Consider the following 25,810-nt stretch of genomic DNA (forward strand, 5'->3'; position numbering starts at 1 on the left):
GTGCCTGGGACTCAGCCAGTAAAGCATCTGCCTTCAGCTCGGGTCAGGTCTCAGGGTCCTAAAATCGGGCTCCATGCTCGGTGGGGACTCTGCTTCTCCCTCTCCCTCTACCCTTCCCCTTAGCCCCATCCCACGTATGCTGTCTTTTAAAATCTTTAAGAAATAATAAAAAATAAAATGTCCAAGTGTTTTTTGTTTTGTTTTGTTTTGTTTTTGAAGGAGCATTGGTTCTATTTAGGTGTGATTCTCACAATAGTGAGGTGATAATGAACACAGTTTGAGAAAACGCATACTTTTTGTTCTGGTATAAACTGCTCCACTCCGTGTTCTTTAACAGCAGGCATTGCCTTCACAGCTCAGTGAGGCTGTTTGATCGAGGGCTCGGCAGACGACCATAGTTCATTAAGCTTGTGGTTCAAGGCCCCGACGGAGGCAGGAAGGTGCCTGACGTTGAACATGCGCAGTCAGCTTCCAAAAGCTTTTTGCACGGTGCCTCAGTCGGCAGCATTTATGCTGGTGTGTTGTGTTGATCCGCCTCACCCCTCCCCCCCACCGTCCTGGCCCCTGCTTTCCTCTCGAGGCTTCTTGTCTGTCTAGGCCAACATAACCTCCCCCGTCTGCCTGGGCAGACATACAGAAAAGCTCCCCTAAAGCACAGATTCCCTTGAAACATCCTCAGAGGAGGAATGCTCATTTCTTGCATCTGAAATAGACTCTTTGCTGCTGATTGAGAGAGTGGCCATTTGGTGTCTTCTGAGCTCATATTTTGTTCGAATGATCCCCATATTGCACCTGGAGGGAATGAAGTACAGGTCCCTGTGTGCAGGGAGCGAGGAAGGGCTTGCCCAAGATCCCAGAATAGGGCCAGGGTCCTCAGTGCTGGCCCTGGCAGAGGCCCAGCCATACCCCAGGGCCAGCGTTTCATGGGAAAATGGGCTTGTGGAAAGACAACTTGCTGAAGGCCCAGCTAGAAGTTCTTAAGCTGCTAAGCGTGTTATTCCAAATCAGTGGAGCTGAAAAGATTTATTTAAAAGGCTATGAAATATCCCTTTTTAAAAGGGAAAAACATGACCTAGGGGATTAGAACAGAGGTTATAGTAGAGGGACAAGTGTCCCTGAACACTCAGGCCAATTTGGAAAGCTAATTTTGTTGGCCTTCGGTGTCTCCCTACCTGCTGCCCAATGCAGCCCCACGCCCCAGGAGTGGGGTCTTCACTGTGTCCCTGGGCCTCTGGGGTCCTCTTCTGTATACTCCTAGAACAGCATACCCAGACGCCTGAGACGCAACCGCCCTGAGACGCAACCCCACTTAGCTCCAGGGCGATATTAAAAATCTTTTAACAATGGGCAGGGCCCACACACCAGCAATGGGAAAGGAAGCCAGCCAGAGGCCTACAGCCGGCCGTGTCCTGGAGGTGCCCTGCTCACCAGGAATTGACCCTTTATTGCCAGATCATAGCGAGATCGAGGAGCATCCGGGAGTGAGGCCACGGTGATGAGAGAGGGAATCAAGGGCTTGGAGCAATGCCTATTTCCCAGGCAGTTTACAGCATTTCATTATTCTACTGCTGACTTCACTGCACCAGGGCATGCCAGCCGCACTTGGCCTTCCTCGTCCTATCAATGCTCACCCTTCTCACTGCTGTGGGTCTGCGTCTCCACTGGGTGTGAGCTGTTGATTAAAAGTGTAAAGGGAGGGATCCCTGGGTGGCGCAGCGGTTTGGCGCCTGCCTTTGGCCCAGGGCGCGATCCTGGAGACCCGGGATCGAATCCCACGTCGGGCTCCCGGTGCATGGAGCCTGCTTCTCCCTCTGCCTGTGTCTCTGCCTCTCTCTCTCTGTGTGACTATCATAAGTAAATTAAAAAAAAAAAAAAGTGTAAAGGGATCAGGAGCTCCCTCCTTATTTTCAACACCAGCCTCCTGCTCACCTGGTGCTCACCAACAGGAAGCTGGCGTCCTGCCAGCCACACTGGAGAGGGGTGGAGTCCGTGCACTACGGGCTTTGCCGACAGTCTTGCTTTATCTACAAAGTGTTTTTATTTTGCTCTCCTGTTTGAAGTTTGTTTTCTCTGGACATGAATTTTTTTTTTTTAGATTTTATTAATTTATTCCTCAGAGACAAACAGAGAGAGAGAGAGGCAGAGACACAGGCAGAGGGAAAAGCAGGTCCCAACCTGCAGGCTCCCCACCTGCAGGCTCTCCTCCTGTGTGCAGGGATCGCAATGCTGGACTCAATCCCAGGACCCTGGGATCACGCCCTGAGCCGAAGGCAGACACTCAACCGCTGAGCCACATCCTGGACATGAAATTCTGAATCTGTGATATTTTTATCTTTCAGTACTTATAGATGCCATTGCCTTATATCCCGTCCCTCTTCTTTTTGGGTTTTTTGTTTGTTTGTTTGTTTGTTTTCCTATTCTTTTTGAAGAGCAGGTCTTCATTCACATCATTTTACCTGTCTGTAATGTGGGGTTTTTTCTTTCGTTATCAAGATTTTTTTTCTTGACCTTGGACAGATCAAGAAAAAAAGAAAAGCCCCCCTAAAGCACAGATTCCAGGAAACTAAAGAATTAGTTTCTCAACATCTTGGACTCTCAACATCTTGACTGTGATGTGCCCAGGGGTGGTTTTCTTGGTGCTTATTTTATTTGGGATTCTCTGCGCTTCTTGGATCTGTAGGTTTATTTGGGACATTTCAACACTTGTTTTGTTTTTTCTGCTTCATTTTTTCTCTCTTCTCTTCCCGGGTTCTGATTACATGTATGTTAATCAGCTTGGTACTGCCCCAAAAGATAGTACAGCGTTTTGGGGGTTTTTTTGGTGTTTTTTTGTCCTTTTTAAAGAATGGATAAGTTCTGGTTGAGAATCCAACTCTTGGTTTCAGCTCAGGTCATGATCTCAGGGTCCTGGAATCGATCCTCATGTTGGGCTCCGTGCTCAGTGTAGAGTCTGCTTGTCCCCTTCCTCCCCTTGCTTGCTTGCTCATATGCTCATTCTCTCTCTCTCTCTCTCTCTCAAATAAATTAAATCTTAAAGAAAAAGAATGGATAAGTTTTGTGGTTCTGTCTTCAACTTCACTAATCCTTTCTTCTGCTATCTCTGATTTCTTATTAAGCTCATTTGGTGAATTTGTCATTTTAGATAACATGCTTTTCCATTCCAGAATTTCCATTTGGTTCCTTTTTCATAGTTTCCCTTTATGTGCTGAGATGTGCCATCTTCATCCATTGAGATCATTTTTTCCTTTAAATTCAAATTTAAAATAGCTGCTTTAAAGTCTTTGCCAGTTCAAAAACGGAAATCCCCAGATTGTTTAATATTGACTCCTTTTTTCTCCTGAATTTGGGTCACATTTTCTTTCTTCTCCACATTTCTGGTAATTTTTGCTTCTTTGTGGACATCGTAATTGATACTCTGAAAGGGAGCCTGAATTATATTGTCTTCCTTTAATGAATCTGGAACCCAGTTTTGGTTTTTGTTCTGGCAGGCAGTTCCCCTACAGATGGTTCTCCTAAATCTTGTTAAGGCTTATTCTTAGGCTCTGATAGGGCAGGATGAAAGTAACTCCTGCTCTAGAGCATGGGCCTTGCTCCCAGGGCCTGGCCTCTCTGTCGTCTCCCTGGAATACCTCGTGCAGCCCATCTAGCTACACCCAAACTCCTGTGGTTCCTGTGTCTCTACAACCTCTGATAGTCTTGTTCTGCTCTTGGTGTCAAAGTAGCTGCTCACTGCCGGCCCACACCAGAGTCTCACTCTGTGTGTGTACAACACAGCCCACAGCCAGAGATCTATGCGAGCCCCACCCCACAACCAACTTCTGGGCCCCCACCCTGCTGAAGCTCCTTCCTCTCCAGGGTCCTGCCCTGACAGCTCTAGATGCTTCAGCAGCCCCAAACTCCAGTTTCGACTTCCCCAGATCAGTAGGTCAGCCATGTTCTGCTTCCCCCCACCTCCTGCACTGTGGTTGGGAAGTCTACCCAGGGTGCCAGGGTGAATATGAAGTTCATCTTGTGTATTTCCTTCCCTCCTCTCAGGGATACCGCTCAGCCCATTGTCCAGTGCCTAGAAACATCTACTATGTATGTTTGTCCAGTTTTGTCATTGCTTATGATAGGAGGGCAAACCCAGGACCAGTCACTCCATCATGACCAGAAGCAACCAGCCCTCACATTTAATGATGTAGAGCTCCATGTACCTGACCACCCTTGAATGCTAGATTGTAAGCACCTTGCAGAAAGTGTTGGAGACCTACTTATCTCTGCATCCTAGTAGCGTGCTTAATGAATGTTAGTATTCATTGCATAATATCTATGAATTATAATATGCGTCAGCACGCTTATCAATACTATTCAGGGGGATCAAGTGGACAGCTTGGGGGCTAAGTATTGAACGATGCACTGCTCCTCCTTCCCTTTATAGCTGAGTAGATGTGCAGGAGGGGGCTCCCTTTCACATAGTATCTTCAGTCCTGATGGGGAGGATCCCAGCTGCTCCAGCCCCTGCTCTAGTCCTTCCACTGGGGTACTCCCAGGGTGTCAGTGCCACAGGAACATGATACTGTCTTACTCTATAGGCAGATATTCCTCTGTTTATACTGAAGAAGAGTGACTGGAAAATGGAATGAAATCCTTTTAGATTCTCACCTAACATGTAAGCTCTTTAACCAGCCGTGGTTGTGGTTGCCTTTTGAGGAGACAGTAGTATAGAAATAGGAGGCCTGGGGTGGGGTCATTGCTAGGGTTATCCTGACTTCTTGGCGACCTTGTGCATCAGTAGTATATTTCTTTGAGCCTCATCTCTAGCTTCACCACCCCACCTACCTGGTGCTGTAACTTCACCAACTTGTCACCATTCACTGGATAATCCCATAGTCGGTGACAGTTCTGGTCCCACATGCTGTTCCTCTGCTCCCACTTGAACTCCTACTATCCCTGCAGACTCAGCTCAAGAGCCCCACCTCTGCAGAACTTCTCCCTGCTTCCCGGGGACTTAATCACACCTTCCTCCCATTGTCCAAAGCAGTTATTCCCATACTGTGGTGATTATCCCTTCACATGCCTCTTCCCAGTAGACATCGGGGCCCTTAGGGAAGAGTGTGTATCTCATTCATTTCCGTATTCCTAGCGCCGGGTGCTGTATCTGCCCGGGAGTATGTCCACATTAACTGCTTATTGACTTATGAAGAAGCCAGGCCTCTTTCTTTCCACTGAATTGAGTTTGATCCACAAGAGCTTCTCAGAATAAAGCATGATTTCTCCTCCTCAGGGCAGCTTCCCAAACTTTTTATTTTATTTTTTTTTTTATTTTTTAGCTTCCCAAACTTGAACTCATCCATCATGCCCCTCTAAATCTCTGCAGCCTAGACACCCTTTGTTTTCATACAGTCACATCTGGGTACTGTTCTAGGTGCTTGACAGGTGTTAACCTAGTTAGTCCTTATAACACCCTAACAATAGTAATATAGTAATAATGGTGATGATGAGAGGTGCTACTATTGTCCCATTTTACAGATGAAGACACTGAGGCGCATAGAATGACTTGTCCAAGGTCACTAGCTAGTAGATGGTGGAGTCGGGTGTCCCAGCCTCGCAGTGGCTTCAGAGGCCACGCTGTAGTCACTGAGCTACACTGCCTCATCGGCTGTCCAGATGATAATGTTGCCAGAGCTCATGCTACCCTTGACTGTCTTTCCTTTGACCTCCTGCAACTTTTCATGAACTTTCTTAAAATGTATCTTTCAGAACTATGGATTGAACCAGCAGAGTCGGTGAGAGTGTGACATCTCTGCCCCATAAATAATTTACTATTTGTGCTACCGTGGCTTTTTTTTGGCAGCCTGTCAACTATTGTCTCATCCTGAGCTCGTTGCCAACCAAGTTCAGTTAAGTTCTGTATTATCTGTTTTACATTTATATGGTTGTTTTTCATCTTGTTGGCTTTAGGCAAATATTCCAACATGATGAGACCTTTTTGGATCTTTGTTTTCCAACATAATCTTATCCCTTACAGTGGCATAATTTATAAACTTCTCTGTTAGGACTTCACCTGTATCACTGATTTTAAAATGTGTAAAGAAGATTAGGTGAAAAGCTTAGACTCACTCCTGGCCGCTCAACACTTCTCTCCACGGTGACACGGACCCTAAGCTAGCATTCTTTGGATTTAGTTGTCCAACCAGTTGTGAGTTTACATAATTGTAGAGTTATCTGATCTGTGTTTCTTCACTGTCCACAAAGGTATCCTAACAGGTTTAGCTAAGTGCCTTGTTGAGATTCAGGGACATTGTCTACAGAATCCTCTCATTCCACCTCAGTACAATTTAAAACTCATCCTAAAGCTTAAAAAAGCCAAATTCAAACTACATGACCAGCTGCGACACTTTAATCCCTTGATACATAGAACTCAGATGTTGGCAAACACCACCACTTAGAGTGAAATCACACATGAGCATCTAAACTTAAAATCATATTGGAGGGCAGCCCCGGTGGCGCAGCGGTTTAGCGCCGCCTGCAGCCCGGGGCATGATCCTGGAGACCCTGGATCGAGTCCCACATCGGGCTCCCTGCATGGAGCCTGCTTCTCCCTCTGCCTGTGTCTCTGCCTCTCTCTCCCTCTGTGTCTCTCTCATGAGTGGATAAATAAAACCTTTAAAAAAAAAATCATGTTGGAGATTAGGGCGTATTTAAGTAAACTGGCTTATCCACTGAATAGAATACGATATGACTATTTTCAATAGTGTTTTTTTGAAGAGTTTGCAATAGCATAGAAAATGTTTATGTAATAATGATTAGGTTTAAAAAGCAAGATACAGCATTGTATAGATGGTGATCATTCATAACAGTTTGAAATACAAAGGAAAGAATGACGCATTAGAATTGGCTAGAGGTTAAAAACTCCCAAATGTCAACAATGGTTAGACAAGATAATAAATAAAAAGAAGATTTTTTTCACTTCTATTTATTTTTCTGTAGTTCCCAAAAATGTGCAACAGGAACAGACATGGTTTTTACCACAGTAACCTTTTCAGGTGGGAGGTTACAAAAGTTTGTTGCAAGAGTCCATTTACCAAGAACTTATTTATTACGAAAGAGTGGTAAGTCCAAATGATCCATCTGTGAGAGACAAGGGTGAAGCACATGGGCATCTGGCCCAGAAGCAGGTGCACGCTGGCCCTATCCCGCATCCTATTGTGCAGTGCCTGACGTGTCACGTGTGTCTTACCTCCTCACCCAGATGGCAGCCCTGCCTCCGCTGCTGCCTCTGTGCAGACCATGGGACAGGCTCTTCTGGGGTGCCGTGCCCCTGGGAAGGAAGATCAGCCTCCTCACTGGTGCTGTGTGGCCCAGAACGAGTTGCTTCACCTGCCTTGGGCTGGCTCCGTCCTCAGAGTACTAGATCCTGCCTCTCACAAGTGCATGGCACTACATCAGGCATCTGGGAAACACTCGGTCAATATTAGCTCTTTTTCACAATGATTATTAATCACAGTTGGAGAGGGTGTCTGTGTTCTCCAACACCTAGAATTCTCCCAGTAATGATGAATGTTATTGAGGCAGCTGACCTGCTTTAGTTCCTCATCTAAGATACAAATTGAGGGAGTGAGGAAGAGTGGGAGCAAGTCAAAGAACCTTTATTGGAATGAATTGTCTGAATGGACAGATGAAGAAGTACTGCACTTGGAGGAGTGTGTTTGACCCACAAGGAGGCCAAACCACTAAATGTTGGCACTTTTGCAATCTAACCAAGAACCGATTCCAGTACTGAGGTTACACAGTATGGTTGATATTCAGAATATTTTAATGATTGGTAAGCCTGGGGACAACCAATCAGAACAGACGTTGGTGTTGGCCCTTCAGAATGGATCCCAGCAGTGAGCGCCTGTCACCCCTACCCCTGCACCCTTTCCCTTGTGGAGACTGGAGAGGAGGGTCCGGCTTCCTCAGATGTCCTCCTTTAGATGTCCACCACCAGCTCCAATTCCAGGCACGTGGAGCAGCAGCCAGGAAGCATGTCCTGGCACAGCTGTTTTGGGAAGGGGCAAGCCGTTGTGCCACTGATGCTCATTCTTGCTTCCTTTTCCTCCTCCATGATGTCTTGTTTGCCTATGCTGTCCATCAGACACCTGACACGATCCCCGTGTTGTCTGAGGCAGCAGGAAAGGAGGAGCCTTTCCTTGTTCTGCCTGCTGCACCATGCTTGTCTCTCCTGTGTCCCCAGATGTCCTGGACAGCTGGCTTCCAGGGTGTGGGAGACCCTAGGGTATGGTCGTGAAGATGGTATTGCTCTACCTTCTATGCAGAATGACGACCATCTGCAGAAACCACGTGTCCTCCTGGCAGTGAGCTCAATTAGGCAGCTGTGAAAAGCAGGACTCATGTTCTTGGGGATGAATTTTTATCATTTCCCATTTTCCTAGTGGTCCCTATAGGCCTTTTGTCTTAGCTCTATTCTATGGTCACCAGCTGCCCTCAACCCTGACCCTGACCTATTTGCAAATGCTAATGAGAGAGCGTAAACAGCTGATGGCTCCTGTAGCGGGAGGATCAATATCATCATATCTACCCTGAAAATTTTCCTGGAATTCATAGTAATGCACTCTGGGAGTTCTTTCCCACCAGTGATAACTCTGGATCCTCATAAACCCTCTGAGGGCGGCAGGTCAGGTTAATTATTGTCCTTAGTTGATAACTGTGAGGACTAGGGAAACCCTGAGGCTCATCAAAGACCCTAATGAGAAGCAGAGCCTGGACCAGACTTGCCCCTGGGGACCTGGACAGCAACGGATGCAACTGGACTCGGCTCCAGAATTCAAGGTCTCACAGGTACTTTCTGTGATGAGAAGAGGGGAGACTCATGAAGTGGGGAGCACTTGCTTCTGCTTTCCCCATGAAGAAAGCCGGAGAACAGAGCAGCTTTGTGACCTTCCCTGGGGCCCACAGTAAGCAAAGGTGGTGAGGCCTGGACAGGAAATTGCAATCCTTGTGTCCTGGTTCCTTCCTTTTCTCTGTGGGCCCCACACATTCTCCCACTTCTCACAGTGCTCACACCTTCCCATGTCCACCTGCCGTCCTCCCCAGTGCTCCTGCACAGCTTTTTCCTTCTATCTCTCCCCACTGGAAACTTACTGGGGCCAGGGCCTGCTTCACTGCCCCAGTGCACAGCTATTTGGGAGAAGGCTGCCAGCTAGGGTGCTCATTTCAGTAGAACAGTGGTTTCTTTTGGCCTTCAAACTAATTTTATGGAGATGTAATCAACATACTGTACAATTCACCCATTTAAAATGTACATTTCACTGGCTTTTAGTAAATTCAGAGTTGTGCATCTGTCTCCAGAATCAATTTTTATTTTATTTTTAAAGAATTAATTTATTTGAAAGAGAGAGCACGCATGAGTTGTGGGAGGAGTGGGAGGAGAAAGAGAACCTCAAGCAGGTTCCATGCTGAGCAGGAAGCCTGATGTGTAGGCTCAATCCCACAGTGCTGACTGAGATCATGACCTAAGCAGAAACCAAGAGTCGGACACTCAACCGACAGCCACCCAGGTGCCCCTACAATCAATTTTTTTATGTATATTTTTTTATTGGAGTTCAATTTGCCAGCATATAGTATGACACCCAGTGCTCATCCCATCAAGTACCCCCCTCAGTGCCCATCACCCAGTCACCCCATCCCCCCGCCCACCTCCCCTTCCACTACCCCTTGCTCGTTTCCCAGATTTAGGAGCCAGAATCCATTTTAAAACATCTTCATTCCCCCACACACACATAAAACCTCAACCCTTTGAGTCATCACTCTCTATGGTCTCCATCCTCCCCTTCTTCAATCCTGGGCAAGAAATCTACCGTCTTTCTTTATGGATTTGTGTATTCCTGGCATTTCATATAAATAGGATCGTATGGTATGTGGACCTCTGTGACTGGATTCTTTCTTTTCACTTTCACTACTATGTTTTCAAGCTTCATTCACGTGGTAGCGGGTCTCACTGATTCACTTCTGTTTATTGCCAAATGACATCCAAATATTTGGACACACCACATTTTCTGTATCTGTTCCTTGGTTGATGGACTTTGGGGTTGTTTCCACTTCTCAACTATAGTAAATGATGCTGCTGTGAACGTTCATGAACCAACTTTTGTGGGTCCATAGGTTTCCATTTTCATTTGTCTTTGATACAAACCTAGGAGTGAGATTATTGAGTCATGTGTTACTGTTTGAGGAACTACCAGAATGTTTTCCAACCTGGTGGCACCATTTTACATTCTCACCAGCAAGAAGGGTTCAGTTTCTCCAGATTGTTAGTAACACTTCTCAATTTCTGGTTTGTTTGTTTTTATTCTGGCCACCCTAGTGTGTATGAGGTGGTGTGGCATTGTGGTTTTGATTTCCATTTCCCTGGTGGCTAATGACATTGAGCATCTTTTCGTGTGCTTATTGGCCACTTATAGACCTTCTCTGGAGAACTGTTTGTTTAGATCGCTTGCCTGTTTTTAATTGGGTTTTTTATTATAGAATTGTAAAAGTTCTTTATATATTCTAGATATAAATCCCTTACAGATATATAATTTGCAGGAAAAAATTTCTGTTATACTGTGAGTTATCTTTTGCTTTTTTTTTTTCTTAGTGTTGTCCTTTGAAGCACATTTTTTTTTAATTTGGATGATACCCAGTTTATATTTTCTTTTGTTGTTTTTGCAATTGGGATCTAATCCAAGGTCATGAAGATTTACATCTATGATTTCTGAAAGTTTTATAGTTTCAGGTCTTATGTTTGAGGCTTTGATCCCTGTTGAATTCATTGTTGTAGATGGTATGGGAGAGAGGTCCAGCTTCATTCGTGTCTCTCCTTATGTCAGTACACTATCCTGATAATTAAATGTTTGTAGTTTTGTAGTTTTTAGAATCAGAAGGTGGGTCTTCCAACATTGTTCTTTTTCGTGATGGTTTTGGCTCTTTGCATCATGAAGCAGAATGAAGTGCTGATATGCATGCTACATCATGAATGAATCTTGAAATCATTTAGCTAAGTGACAGTAGCCAGTCACAAAAGGCCACCTGTTGTATGATTCCATGTCTGTGAGCTGTACAAAATAGACAAATTCATAGAGACAGAAGATAAATTAGTGGCACTGGGGGCTGAGAGTTGGGGAAAAATAGTGTGACTTCCAACGAGTATGAGGTTTTGTGTTGGGATGATGAAAATGTTCTGGAATTAGTAATGATGGTCCTGCAATGTTGCCACTATACTAGAAACCACTGGATGGTATGTTTTAAAATGGTGAATTTTGGGAATCCCTGAATGGCTCAAGGTTTAGCACCTACCTTCCACCCAGGGCATGATCCTGGAGTCCTGGGTTTGAGTTCCACATCGGGCTCTCTGCGTGGAGCCTGCTTCTCCTTCTGCCTGTGTCTCTGCCTCTCTCTCTCTCTCTCTCTCGAATAAATACATTTTAAAAATCTTTTTTAAAAATTATCCTTTAATAAAATAAAATAAAATAAAATAAAATGGTGAATTTTCTGATATAGGAAGTATATCTCAAAAATTTTTTTAAAGAACTAGTTAACCTAAATATCCCTATCTCTACTTTAAAAATGAATGTGGGGGGATCCCTGGGTGGCGCAGCGGTTTAGCGCCTGCCTTTGGCCCAGGGCGCGATCCTGGAGACCCGGGATCGAATCCCACGTCGGGCTCCCGGTGCATGGAGCCTGCTTCTCCCTCTGCCTATGTCTCTCTCTGCCTCTCTCTCTCTCTGTGTGTGTGACTATCATAAGTAAATAAAAATTTAAAAAAAAAATGAATGTGGGGATGCCTGGGTGGTGCAGCAGTTGAGCGTCTACCTTCTGCTCAGGGTGTGACCCCGGGGTCCTAGGATCGAGTCCCGCATTTGTCTCCCTGCATGGAGCCTGCTTCTCCCTCTGCCTGAGTCTCTGCCTCTCTGTCTCTGTCTCTCTGTCTCTGTCTCTCTGTCTCTCTCTCTCATGAACTAATAAACGATATATTTTAAAAATAAGAAATAGAAAATGAATGTGTAGTTAGAAACCCTTCCACAAAGAAAACTCCAGACCTAAATAGCTTCACAGGAGAATTCTACCAAATTTTTAAGGAACAAAGAGTACTAATTTTATAAATTATTTCAAAAAATTAGAAAGGAATACTTCCCAATTCATTCTAAGCATTAGAGTGATAGCAAAGCCTGACAAAAACATTACAAGGAAAGAAGACAAGAGATTAATGTTTCCCATTAAGATAGGTGCAAAATGTCTAAATGAAATTTTAGGACATTGAATTTAACAATATATATGAAGAAAAATGCATATTGACGAAATGTGTTTTATCTCAGGAATGCAAATTTGGCTTAATATCTGAAAATCAGTGTTATGACCATTTTGAAAAATGTTTTGGCAGTTTCTTTAAAAGTTAAATTTACATCTACCATATGATCCAGACATTCCACTTCTATTTACCCAAAAGAAATGAAAGTGTATGTCCATGCAAAGATTTGTATACAAATGTTCATAGTAGCTTTGTGTTTCATAGAGGAAAAACTGGAAGCTACCCAAATGTCTATCAGCATTCAGATGCACAAACTGTGGTATATCCATACAGTGGAATTATCACTTAGCAATAACAGGGAATGAACCATTTGCAACAATGTGGATGGATCTCAAAGTAATTATGCTGAATGAAAGAAGTCAGACCTAAATGAATGAGTGAATAATGAAATACTGTAAGATTCCATGTATATAGAATTCTAGAAAATGTCATCTACAGTAATAGTAAAAAGATTAATGGTTGCCTAGGGATGGAGAGAGGCAAAGAGGCATGGAAACTTCTAGGGGTGACACGAGTTGATTGCTTGGATTGGTGATGATTTCACAGGTGCATATGTATGTCAGAATGTATCAAAATTGCACACTTTAAGTGTGTGCAGTTGTGTGTCACTCAACAAAGCTGTTTTAAGGTAAAAATATTCTTCAATCAACAAGTATTTCAATGCCAACTACAATCTAGCTTCTGAGGACTGAAGCTCAATACTCCGGACGAGGTCCCTGACTTCATGGAGTTTGTATTTAGGTGAGAAGCTTCTGTAGACTAGATATCCTTAACAGTCCCAGAGTTTGCCACAAAACTCCTTCAGCCTCAGACAGAGAGTTCTCGTCCTCCCAGATGTGTGGGAAGGGGGGCAGCGCTGCTGGACGCGGGGCTGCGTGGAGATGGAGCAGCCACAGAACAAGGGCTGGGTCACTCCTCTACCTCTCTGGACATCCCCCTTCAGCCGCAGACTCACTATCCGTGTTCCCACCCTGTCCAACAGGAAGTGGGTCAGGTGTGCTGCCCCTCTTAGCAGAGCAGAGCGCATGCAGCTGCTGAGCTGGACAGGTCCACACTTGCACACAGAGGGTGCCATGTAAACATGGGGAGCCAGGGGTGGATAAACTGTGGAGAGAGAGAAAGCCTTGGTCCAGTTGCTGGAGAGCTCTCTGGCCAATGTTTCCAGTCCTTAGGGAGCTTGACTCTGCTCTTGCCCCTTGTCTGCGCCAAATACTCCTGGAGGAACCCATCGTTTTTGCTTAAACTCTATTGAGTGGCTTCTGTTATTGCAACTAAGAAGAACTTTACTCCCTTCATTCAGCTGCGTGGCTGCCTGGAGCCATCTGAGAAAGTGTGACTTGTCCTTCTGCTCCCCTCTGGCTGGTGGGAAGAGTTGAGACCGAAGCTGCAGGTTCTCAGTAGTGAGACCAGTAAAGCCAGACAGCATGAAGCCATGGTCCACCTTGGACTCTGCCCCAAGTCTTCCCCACAGCACTCGGCGGGGATGGCCTGGAAGGGAGGGGTCCCGGACCGAGCGAGCGAGAGCCCCAGAAGGCCCCCGTCCCAGGCAGGCTCTTCTGCTTGCTGGCACATCAGTCCACCTGTCTCTGCTGTTTCAGACCATCGGGGTGACATCCTCAGCCAACAGTCTGATCTGGCTTCTCTCGACAGCCTTTTCTTTATCGATGGCAGAGAAGGACGGGGGTACCCGTACTTTCTAAGCCACCCCCACGCCTACGTGTTTTAGATCCAGGTATGAGCTGATAAGCAAATTATACTAATCACCCTCTGGATGAGCATCTCACTACCATCAACAGCTTGAGAAAGTGAGCTAACATAGCCTGACATGTTTCAGATGACCCGAACTCACACAGAGAACAGGGCATTTGGGACAAAAACTTAAAGAGCTTTAAACAGAGATTATAAACAAAGAAACAGAGATTCTGCATTGGGCTACTATTTAAAAAGTTCATTTTATCCCAATGAGAAGTTTTCTGTGATCAATGAGGTGAAGATAGTAGTTAAGGTAAAGTATAATAAAATAAAATCATTTTATTTTTGGAAAGAAGGTATACATATGTGTCAGGAGAGAGGGAAGGAAAAACAGGAGTGGGGCTAAGTTGTAATTCCCCTGTAGGACATGGGGTTGAGGGTATCCTGAGAATCAGAAATGATTTTCACTTTAAAGTTTACTTCTTTAATGATGGAGTCGTTTAAAAAATGAACCCGTGCCACTTTGCAGTTAAAAAATAAAATCTAGGGGCACCTGGGTAGCTCAGCTCAGTGCATGACCCCGGGGTCCTGGGATCGAGTCCCACATCGGGCTCCCTGCATGGAGACTGCTTCTCCCTCTGCCTGTGTCTCTGCCTCTCTCTGTGTCTCTCAGGAATAAACAAATAAAATCTTTAAGCTATATATATATATATATCTTTTTTTCTTCATAAAAATCTGTCCTGCAAGACAGCAGAATGAGAGCACCAGAGATGAGTCAGCCAGGAGGGCAGGGCAAGCCTGAGAAGGGCAGGGCACCAGGTTGGTAGGGAAGGAGCAGGGGTTTGACTTAATTCTATAACAGAATGATTCCTGATCAGCTGAAATTTGACATTTTTTTTACTCTGTGATGGGAAAAAATTAGGAAAGCCTGTGCCACTGGACTTAACAAATACCGGGACATACTGTGTGCCAAGCCTACCACGTGTGTGTGGGACTTCCCACACACTGTGCAGTGTCACTGACGTGCCCATGTGGCGGCCAAGCAGAGGCAGTGACCCAGAGCCAATCATCCTCAAGTCAGAGTCCAAAAAGAGAAGGCAGCCGGCCTGGAGAATTCTTCTGCAAAATAGGTTTCTATCTTCTCAGGTTTTACTTAAAGGGTTTCCAACAAGTTCTGGCCCAGTGCACCTCTGTGAAGGAAACAACTTCAGGGGTTTAAGGGAGCGGGCATGTCTGGAGCCGGGGCCGATGGCAGACAGCATTCTGGAGTTGGTCGAGTCTGTCCTCTCCTGGTCTCCCGTCTGCATCCCTCGGCCCTCAGTGGAGCTTCCATCCAGTCTGCTGCCCACCCCCGTCCCTCTTCCCGTGCTTCCTCATCCCCACAGGAGCGCTGCGAGGAGCTTCTTCCTTCTTCTCAAAATCCTCCATGGATCTTAAAAGGGAAGCCGTGGTCAGTCATTTACACGTCCATCCACACAGCCATCCAGCCCAGCGACATCTGTATTTGAAGTTTGACCCCTGGCTGTGAAACCAAAAGTTGAATCCCCGGGAAAGGGATTTTCAGGCATCAGCCAGCAGGTGGAGGCAGTATTTTTCAAGGAAGCTTCCTGCTGCTGCAGAAATCATACCACCTCCCTGTTCAGTGCCTGTAGCCCAGGTCTTGGGTACCGTCACCACCCAGTGCTGGCTGGCTTCCCCTGGACTCTCTGGAGAAGATTCACGTCATCCCCCGTGGACTACTGGGCACGTGTGAAGTCTTGTACAGGCCACCGCAGCTTCTGTGGGTGAGAATCTGGACCTTCAGGATTCAGCAGGGCCTTGAATTCACTGTATGTAATAATGCCCCAGAGAAAGGATTCTACAGAGTAGCAGTCAGGGTATGAGCCCTGATTCTATTCCTTAAAAATTGTGTGACCTTGAGCAAGTTATTTATCCTCTAAGGCCAATTTTCATACCTGTAAGAAGGAAATAACAGCACCCATTTCACAGGGTTGTGCTGAGGATTGGAGAGAGTGAAGAATGCCAGGTGGTTAGCGCAGTGCTTGGCAGGAAGGCAGTGCTCCGTGGACATGAGCCCATCTTACCGGGTGGAGCAGAGCCAGGGCGTGTGGGAAGAAGGGAAGCGAGGACCGAAACCCAGAAGCTGGGGTAGGACAGCTGCGCAGAGCCAAGCTGTTTCTATCAGCTTGAGCGGCGGTCTCTGCTGTCTGTGTGGCGAGCTCCGGTGGGGCTGGCTGGCGACTCCCACGTGCAGGATACGTTTTGCACTTGTGAGCAAGGGCCGCGGGCCCGTTGTCTACAGCCTCGTTCGCCTGGGCCACAGGCGAGCTGGAAGGTGGAGGGGCTCTCAGCTGCTGACCAGACGGTGCACAGCCCGCACCCATGGGCCTGTCTCCATCTCACCCGAGCCAGCAGCCGGCCCTCACTTTGCACCCGATTCCCAGAAACTGCATGATCTGGTCGTCGAATCCACGACGGCGTGGAGGCAGCAGACGAGGGACCAGACGGGCGCCTTAGAGCAGAGAGAAGTGACAGCTGGTGGTCTGACAAGTAAGGAGGCAGAAGAAAATCCAAGGATGGGCATCAGAAGTGACACCAGCAGGCTCTGGTGTGGGCTTTTGCCTCCCTTTGGTATCTGAGAGCCGCGGGAGGGCTCCAAACACGCTCTTCAGAGTCCCGGCCCTGCAGAGGGCTGTGAAATCACAGCCTATTTGAAGAAGCCAGTTGTGTGTATGATGTGAGTGGCGACAGGACCTCAGATGGGGCCTTCCATGTGCATGGGCTCCCATGCACTGGCTGCGCATCCCGTCGCCCGGTCACCGAGGGATTCCCATGGTCACCCTGCGGTAGAGGCGGGGCTGTGGTTTTGCCTCCTGTTTCACAGATGACGAAGCTACGACCGGTGGTGGCTGACTGCCTGCGCTTCTGTGGCTTCACTCTAGGACTTCCGACTTGGGGTCCAGTGCTCTTTCCCACGCAGATATTTCCAAACTTCCAGGGAGCCTGCGGGTTCCTCCCTGGGGGCTGCTGTGGGGGTACAGGGGGGCCCACGGGCGGGCCTGTGACTTCCCACCTCTGACCCAACAAGAAGTGCTACGTATTTAGCAGCAAGAGACTTTGGGTGGGAAAAAATCAAAAGGTCCTTCTGCTTAGAAGAAAAGATAAGAATGAGACAAAAAGAAAGCTTTGAAGCTCCTGGAAATGGTGCCCTGAATATTTGGGGACCGTTTGCATCCCAAAATGATTGAAATCAAAAGACTGTCACGGGACCATGTGCACTGGGTACACCTGCTCTTGGCACACTCAGCCAGCCTGCAGGCCATCCCCCAGGGGTGCCCCAGGCCTGTGGGACTCAGGTTCTCCGGGGATACCCCAGGGGGGCACTTCCCGGCCTCGTTTCTCCGCAGCCACCTCCCCATACAGGCAGGCTGCCCGGGGCCGTCAGTCAGTGCCTTTGGCATCCTCACCATCGGACAAAGCCCTGTCGTAAAGTCTTCCAGTGGGTTCCTGGCTGCAAGTATCCCCCCAGCTGTGAACATGTGATACTCACTGGATGAGCGACAGGTGTCCTCCTGCATGTCAACAGCGGCCCCCTGCACACCCCGAGTACAACCCCACACAATCTGTTCTTCAGGTGGGACTGTCAGGCCCGACAAAAGACATCCTGGAAGAGTCATTTGCATAGAGAGGGCTTCGGTGACCTGCGTAGGTGGCACTCAATCACCCAGGGAGACCTGACCTCCTTTCCCATCTCAGGCTGTGCTCCCTCTGCCTTCACTCTGCACCCACAGCAGCACCCTCACTGAGACATGGAAAGGATGTGAGAGGGCATCCAGGTGTTGGTCCTGAGCAGGCCACCACTGTCATCATCCCCAGATGCTGCATGGAAGAGCTGTGCAGGGTACTGGGGGAGGGCAGTTACACTTCTCCCTCAGCCGGGCACCTGAGGAGACTGATCCGAACTGAACATTTGTCACAAACAGCATGGATCCCTCTCCTGCATCAGAGGACGGAACTGGAAACATGGAACAGGGACTGAAGTGTCAGCCAAGCAGACAGGCGGCAGGCCATACCTGGTGTGAAGTGAGTGCAGACAGGCTTTTCGGTGAGAACTTTCTTTTCCCATGCCCCCTGCTCCGGCCCCAGTTTTCTTCTAAGTTAGAGGTTGTTTGGAAAGAGTATGTGGGCATGAGGTAGGCTCACTGGCTGTCAGGATCCAGGTGGGACAGGAGAGGAGGCACTGCAGCAGGGCCACAGCAAGCGCAAGGTGGCAGACAGCTCTCGGGGAGCAGGGCATGACCCCGGGGAGCAGGGAGCAGAGGCTGGGAGCGTGGGCAAGGGGCAGGTCAGAAGGAACCCGGGGAGCCCGGCTGAGGGCTTGGGCGCCGCCAGCCAAGGGACACCCCTGAGGCTGCCCTCACAGCAGAGCGGGGAGCACCCAGTGGCCTCTGTTGTGATGTGTCCCACCTTGATTTCGGCTCAGGTCATGCTCTCGAGGCCGTGAGATTGAGCCCCCATCGGGCCCCACACTGGGCACAGAGCCTGCTTAAGATTCTCTCTGCCTCCCCCTCCCCAACCCCCACTTTCTTTCTTAAAAATAAAAATAGACTGGGATCCCTGGGTGGCGCAGCGGTTTAGTGCCTGCCTTTGGCCCAGGGCGTGATCCTGGAGACCCGGGATTGAATCCCATGTCGGGGTCCCGGTGCATGGAGCCTGCTTCTCCCTCTGCCTATGTCTCTGCCTCTCTCTCTCTCTCTCTCTCTCTCTCTCTCTCTCTCTCACTGTGTGCCTATCATAAATAAAATAAAATAAAATAAAATAAAATAAAATAATAAAATAAAATAAAAAAATAAAATAATAAAAATAGACTGAGGGAGGAAGGGCAAAGGGCCCTGTTTGGAGCAGGTGCTCCATGTGTTTCTGTTCGGCCTTAGCAACACCCTTAGGAAGTGTCCCCTCTGCTGTGCAGATGTCGGCAAGGTTACGTCACCAGCACGGAAGCTCTGGTGCAGGACGTGAACCTGGATCCCACGCTCGTGTTCACGACTCAGGCCCACGGTGTGCGAGGTGGCTCTGTGTGGCAGGGGTGCGGGCCACAGGGAGACCCCGGAGCCCTTCAGCACGCTGTGCCCCAGTGCCCGAGCAGAGAAGAGACACCCAGGAGGATCTGGGGGGAATTTGATGTCTGCTATTTAAAAAAATGTGTCCAAGTCATTACTGTGGGGATAAACTTCACCCTTTGAAGGCGGCTGTAACATGCCCCACGTCCCGTGGCTCGCAGGACAGAGCCCTGCGCCTCTCACTTCTGGACGCTGAGTCTGAGACCAGGCTGTGGCCAAGCCAGGTCCCCCAGGCGCTGTGAGGGCAGCCCCCACTCCTGCTGCTCTGCTGGCAGCCTCTGGCATTCCTTGCCTGGTAGACGCTCCATCCGTGCCTTCATCTTCACCTGGCTTCCTCCCCGAGAGGGCGACTGCGTCCAAATCTCCGGTTTTGATAGGAACACCAGTCATCCTGGGTTCAGGTCCATCCTGTGACGTCATCTGAACTAATCACGTCTGCAGTGACTCTGTTTCCAAGCCACCCCTGACCTGGAGTTGGACACGTCAGGGTAAGGGCCTGTCTCCAGAGGACCGTCCTCACTTCAGTCATCAGCCACAAGCTCCGGTCTCCCAGGCCACCTGCATGTCAGACCAACCAGCTACCAATTCGGGGGCTCTGCTATCCCCTCATTGAAATGATTCCCAGAACTCAGAAGAAGCCCTGTACGTATGACGACAGTGTTATTATGAAGGATACAACTCACAAGCAGCAAAGGAAGAAATTTAGAAGGCAAAGCCCAGGGGGGCCCACATGTGAAGCTTTGTCACCCTCGCAGCACACAGGTGTGTGTCACCAACCAAGGGCGTCCCTCAGCCTCCAGTGTCCAGAGTTCTCACTGGACTTTCGCTACAGGGGCGTGGTTGAGTGAATCCTTGGCCATCTGAGCGAACTCAGTCTCCAGCCACGCGCCCCCTACACTCTAATCTGTCGCCCATCCCAGCCTCTAATCACATGGCCAGACCTATGCTGGGACTGTCTGCAGGCCCACCGTGTGTGACAAGGGCCCTCCTGACACTCAGAACATTCCAGAGGGCTTAGAGGCTCCCTCCCAGGACCTGGGGATACAGACCAGCCAGACTCTTTATTACAGAACAGCACCCAAAGTGACTCTCACAGAACACGGCCTGCGTGTCACACACACCCTTGTAAGCGCTTGCCCTGGAGTTCACTACCGCAGTGGGAATCAATGACCCACAGGCCACCCGGCAACAGGTGCTTGTACTACAGTTTTGAAGACCACACGCTCCCACAGTGCCTTGTTGTAAAGAGCGCAGCCCAGATCCTCACCGTGTAACCGTCTGCCACGGGTTGCAGGACCTGCCAGGTGGGCTGCTGGAAAATCCTGTAGAGGGTGGGCTTGATCTTTGAGGCCCACCCCCACCCCCTGGGCAACCCCCCCTCCTCAGAGCCCGGCCGCCTCTAGGTGTCCAGGGCCCCTGCACTGCCCTCCCTCCCTTCACTCCCCAAACACCTTCGCGACGCATGGCTGAGTGCAGGGAACAAAATCCCTGCCGACTCTTTGGGGGAGGCAAGGAATTTGCTCTTTTAGCTGCTCCTCTCAGAGTGAAACCAAGGGTTGTGGCCCTTGGTAGAGGGATGTAAGGCGGTCAGGTGGCAAGGGGAGGTCAGAGGCCCTTCCTGACGGCCAAAGATTGTACCGGCTTGTTTCGTAAGGAGGGAAAGAAACATCCTTGAGAACCACACCGGCTTCCCCTGTAGCCGTTCCCTCTTCACAGATGCTCCGGGGTGCCCGGCCCTCTAGACAACCTGCCTCAGGCCACGAGAGAAGACAGGCCCTGCCCTGATTTACCTCGAGGAAGGTTCCTAGACTATGTACCTGCTTTCCTAGCTCGAAAATCCTGACGGCATGCCTCCCTATCCTCCACGTCCTCTTTTCTGGCCCTTTGTCCCCTGGTGAGAGCCGCGTTCACCATGGAGCTCGTGAAGCCCAGCTCAGGACCTCTCACCGCGTGTCCACACATTTCCATGTTGTGTGATGTTTGCAAGCCGAGCTATTTGGCAGCGGTCGGTCAAAAAGTGGTCTGTTCCCGTGCTGAGCTGCCCTGTAGCATGTCTCTGCTCATGTTGGGTGGAGCTGGCATGGCTCAGCGTGCGGGAATCTGACCAGGAGGAGGCTGGCTACGGGCACACTTGGGTGAGCTTAGTGGGATGTATTTACATGGTTCGCAGTTACTTCTATCTGCCCTTCAGTGGTTGCGATCGTCTTACTGTGGGGATCGCTCCCAGGAACCCTTCTGTGGCCCCTGAATCAAGTCCTGGAGCGACATCACACCACAACACAGGGTCTACCTCCAGCTCATAATGTGTGGCCACACCCAGCCCAGCCCTGCGCACAGAGCCTGGCCAATGACTGCCACCAGTTCAAAGGGAGGGAGTTCGGTCACCGCTTGAGCAAACTGGAAACGCCCCCCCCCCCCATCTTAGAGCGTGTACACAAAGGAGGGCTTAGTAGCATTTTCCCCAAGCTTGACAGTGATCCTAAGAATTTATACGACTGTATCCAACTAGTTTTGGAAGTGAGAGAAATTTATAAAATACCAATCATCCTGCAGTAGCAACCCTAGTAAAGACTGATTTAGCCTCTCAGTTATTTTTCAAAGACTGAATCATCTTTGAATTCTGACTGTGAAAAATCATATTACAAAACGTCCGTAGAAGAGATGATCAGAGAAGAAGCAGTACATTCCCGTGTTTGCTACCTGCAGTTTGGCAAGCAGCTAATTAGTAAAAATGCTATTTTGGGGGGATCGTGTGTTTATAGTAGTTGCTAGCTTTTTATAATTTTTAATTTGCTGCCGTTCTCTGATTCAAAAATAAATGCTTTCACATTTAGTTTTGTGTTCATAATTTTGTACTTTTTAAGAGGCCCCCCAGGCTTTCCCTGGCCCCCTTTTTGCTTCATTCTTCACACAATAAGGGCCCATCCCCTCCCTCGCCCACTGCTCGGTATCCCGGGCTTAATGATGATCCTTGTAGTCAAACCAGAAGACTCACTACGCAGAATTGGCCTATCAGCTGCCTGAGTACCGTCCCCCGCTCAGAGTAGCTCACACACTGCCAGAACCACAGGAAAAACTGAAGAAGTGCCAGTCAACAAAGCCTCTGAATTCCCTGAAGCAGGTGATTCCAGCCGCCCCTCAACACGCCTGGGGCATTTCAGAAGGAGGATGCATCTGGGGACCTGCAGGGCTTTTGGAAGAGAAGTGTTTCTGCAGAGAGAGGATATGACTCAGGCAGCCCGGCCACAAAGCAGAGAAGACCCTTCTGAATGTCAGGGTCAGACAGGGTTACAGAGCCCAGAGTTCAGCCCTGACCTTGACGGACAACACTGGAGGGAACCTGGAGTTGGCGTCAGGGTCTTCTATTGCCTTCTTCTCTGTTCCCTCTGCCCTCTCCCATACCTGGTGGCCTGTACTTCGTCCTTGGTGGTTGCACCATCCCGGGCGGCCTGCACCCGGGCCTCTGAGGCCGAGCCTCAAGGGTGGGGAATTCAGAGTAGCCTACATTTCTGATTGCTTTGGCAACCTATGGTCCCCTGTGCCTCCAGCCTCCTGCACCTGCACCTGCAGATCCCTGGCACAGCAGTTGCAGTCAGGCCCAGCCCTCAGGGCCCCAGAGATGCATGAGAGGCACAGTGTGAGTGTCCATCTGCAACAGAGCATGTTCAGCAGGAGCCATGGTACCCTGAGTCCCTGCCAATGTGACACAAGACAAGGGCCAGCAGGTGGGTGCGTCCTCTCCCAGGGAAACATGTCAACAGGGACCTTGCCCAGTATTTCCCAAGACGTGTTGGGGGAAAGGTTGGTCCTGCTGATGTGGACAGGGAGGTATGCCGGGAGGTGCATCCCGAACCCCATCTAAGAGATGCTGAGGCTGTAACTAAATGTGCTGTTTGCTGCCTGCCTCCCCAAGGGGGTCTGTTCCCACACTGTTCGCTCCTCCTGTCAGCATCTTTGGGATGTGAGCCCATCTCTGGAAACACCGCCTTCACGAAAAGCAGTGACTGGCTCCCACCCCGCAGGTGAGATTTTCCCACCCCAGGCCAGGGAGGCTGCCAAGTTCAGAAGGAGCAGGGCTTTTTTGGCTCATTCTGACCCGCTCTGCAGGTAGCTACTTCCTTTCCTATGAACAGGCTGCACCCTGTCAGGGGCCTTCCCACAGCAGGAGCCCTGCCCTGACCAAGGCCAGCTTCCCGGGCTCCTGCCCTTCAGAGGCCCCTGACAGAGGGATTTCTTGCTTTTTTAAAAAAGATTTTTATGTATTTGTTTGACAGAGAGAGAGGGAGAGGAAGAGGGAGAGGGAGAAGGAGAGGGAGAACTAGCACAGCAGGGGCAGCAGCAGGCACAGGGAGAGGGAGAAGCAGAGCCCCCGCCGAGCAGGGAGCCCAACGTGGGTCTCGACCCCAAGGACCCCGGAACCTGAGCCCAAGGCAGATGCTTCGCCAACTGAGCCCCCAGGCACCCGAGAGAAGGGTTTCGAACCCCTGCAGGTGCACTGCCTGGGCTGGCGTCTGGCGCGTAGCCCCATAGCCATGCGTACGGTCAAACCACCCTGGGGCCATAAGATGTGCCGCGCGCCTCCAAGCTCCACCTGACCCTGTCCTCACTTCTCTTAGCCTCCATCCCAGCTTCTTTAACAAAGAAGGTTGTGTCTGTCCCAGAGCCTGCTGAGAACGGGGAGCCCAAGAAGGTTCATCCGAACGAGCTCTGCAAGCTACATGGACGGGGGGTGGAGGGTCGTCCTCTGCAAAGGGATGGTATACGGGCAGCTGTGGGGGAAGGGCAGAAAGGGGGCCAGAACTGTCAGCTGCAGGACTCGACGTTGGCACTGTGTCGTGAAAGAGCAGAGACAGTGCCCCCGCCCCTGGGAGACCATCACGATAATCAGATGGAGGAACCCAGAGGCCCGGGTGGCCCCTGCCGTGAGGTTGGCCCTGGCAAGTGCGTGTCAGGATTATACACTTGGCTCCGAATGCCCCGTGGGGGGCATCCTCTTTCCCTTTGAGGGGGAGGTGGAAGGGTTGCAGCGAGGTGACCTCCAGCCCCCTCACCCCCAGCAAGATTAGCAGCCCAGAGGGCAGCCCCCGGCGGCAGCACCAAGGTGGCATCATAGAAAGCCACTGCCACACCACAGGGCACCCTGGATCTCAGAGGGCTGGACTTCGACGGGGCTGCTACCCTTGCCCGGCGGTTTTACCATGGCCAACAAACTTCAGAATACTTTACTGACTGGCAGTCATGGCGTGGACGTCCGCTCTGGGCGTATCCGTCATTCCTCTAGCTCACGTTCATTCCATTCATCTGCCACATTTAAGAGAATGGGGTGGCTGGTCCCTGCCTTGGGTCCCTGCCTTGGGGCCTCCCCTACTACAGAGTTGTTGTGAATTTAGAGACAGGAGCATAGAGGCTTCCCAGCAAGCCGGGCAGGGAGGGTAGGGCTGCAATAAATTTCCCAGATGTAAAATGAAAACATAAACACGTCACAGGGCTGTCATGAGGTCAGCTGAGCTAATGCTCAAAAAAAAAAAAAAAAAAAGATCCTTAGTCCTTCTCCACTCACAGACGTTCTTGGCCATTCATACCTGGATGCTAACGGCAGACCTAAGAGGAGGGTGTGTGAGGTGGGGGGAGGTTAGGACTGCTGCCCTCGTTTGGGGTGAGGTGGGGACAGAAAGGGAAGACTTGGGGCTCAGAGAGCATCATCTCTGCTGTTCCCCACAGGGTCACTAATGTCCCCTTATCACAGAGGCCTTCCCGGACCATCACCCAGTCCATCACTCTGTCCCCTTACCTGCTTCCTTTTTACTCCCTGCACCATTTTCATCAGAAACATTCACTTGTTCAGTTATCTTTCCGACTAACACGTATGTTCCAGGAGTGTACAGGGAGTTCGTTCTGTCCACTTGCTGGGACTGAGTCTCAGCACTGCCCATTTATAGCGAATCTGGCCTTGGTCATGTTATTCACTGCTCTAGGGACGCCCGAGTGGCTCTGTGGTTGAGCGTCTCCCTTTGCCCTAGGGCATGACCCCGGGGTCCTGGGATCGAGTCCCGCATCAGGCTCCCTGCATGGAGCCTGCTTCTCCCTCTGCCTGTGTCTCTGCCTCTCTCTCTGTGTCTCTCATGAATAAATAAATACTATCTTTAAAAAGAAATTGGGGGATCCCTGGGTGGCGCAGTGGTTTGGCGCCTGCCTTTGGCCCAGGGCGTGATCCTGGAGACCCGGGATCGAATCCCACGTCGGGCTCTCGGTGCATGGAGCCTGCTTCTCCCTCTGCCTATGTCTCTGCCTCTCTCTCTCTCTGTGACTATCATAAATAAATAAAAAAATTAAAAAAAAAAAGAAATTGTTCACTGCTCTGTAGTTTTCTCATAGTCATTTTGATAATGAAATGCACTAATAATAAAGCCACACTTGGCATAGTGCCTCGGCATATCATGTAAGTTTTCAATAAATGGTAGCCATTGTTATTATTGATTGCTTTCCAGGAAATTTTTACTTCCCATGGGTCAGCCATCTGGAGAAGACCTCTGTGGCTATTCCAGGATCCATCTCATCCCAAGTGGAGCTAGAAATAGAAGCTATACTAATTGGGAGACCTCAAAAATATTGCCTACCTTTTTCTTTTTTAAAGATTCAAGAACGAACTAGGGGTGGTGGAAGGGGA

General features: G+C 49.3%; 1 protein-coding gene and 2 long non-coding RNA genes across 7 annotated transcripts in view; 2 read left to right on the forward strand and 1 right to left on the reverse strand.

Moving 5' to 3' along the window:
• Positions 1 to 25,810, forward strand: part of MAPK4 (mitogen-activated protein kinase 4) — a 148,749-nt gene that overhangs the window by 98,883 nt on the left and 24,056 nt on the right. The window lies entirely within an intron of this gene.
• On the forward strand, positions 18,998 to 25,767 carry LOC118355247 (uncharacterized). The gene is made up of 3 exons (XR_004817324.2): positions 18,998 to 20,447; positions 22,692 to 23,165; positions 25,632 to 25,767. It is a non-coding gene; the product is annotated as an uncharacterized LOC118355247 (long non-coding RNA).
• On the reverse strand, positions 19,279 to 21,434 carry LOC118355246 (uncharacterized). The gene is made up of 2 exons (XR_004817321.2): positions 20,961 to 21,434; positions 19,279 to 19,783 (listed from the first exon to the last, which is right to left on the reverse strand). It is a non-coding gene; the product is annotated as an uncharacterized LOC118355246 (long non-coding RNA).

The sequence above is a fragment of the Canis lupus genome, chromosome 7, assembly GCF_003254725.2.
Source record: "Canis lupus dingo isolate Sandy chromosome 7, ASM325472v2, whole genome shotgun sequence".
NCBI classification, from domain to species: Eukaryota; Metazoa; Chordata; class Mammalia; order Carnivora; family Canidae; genus Canis; species Canis lupus.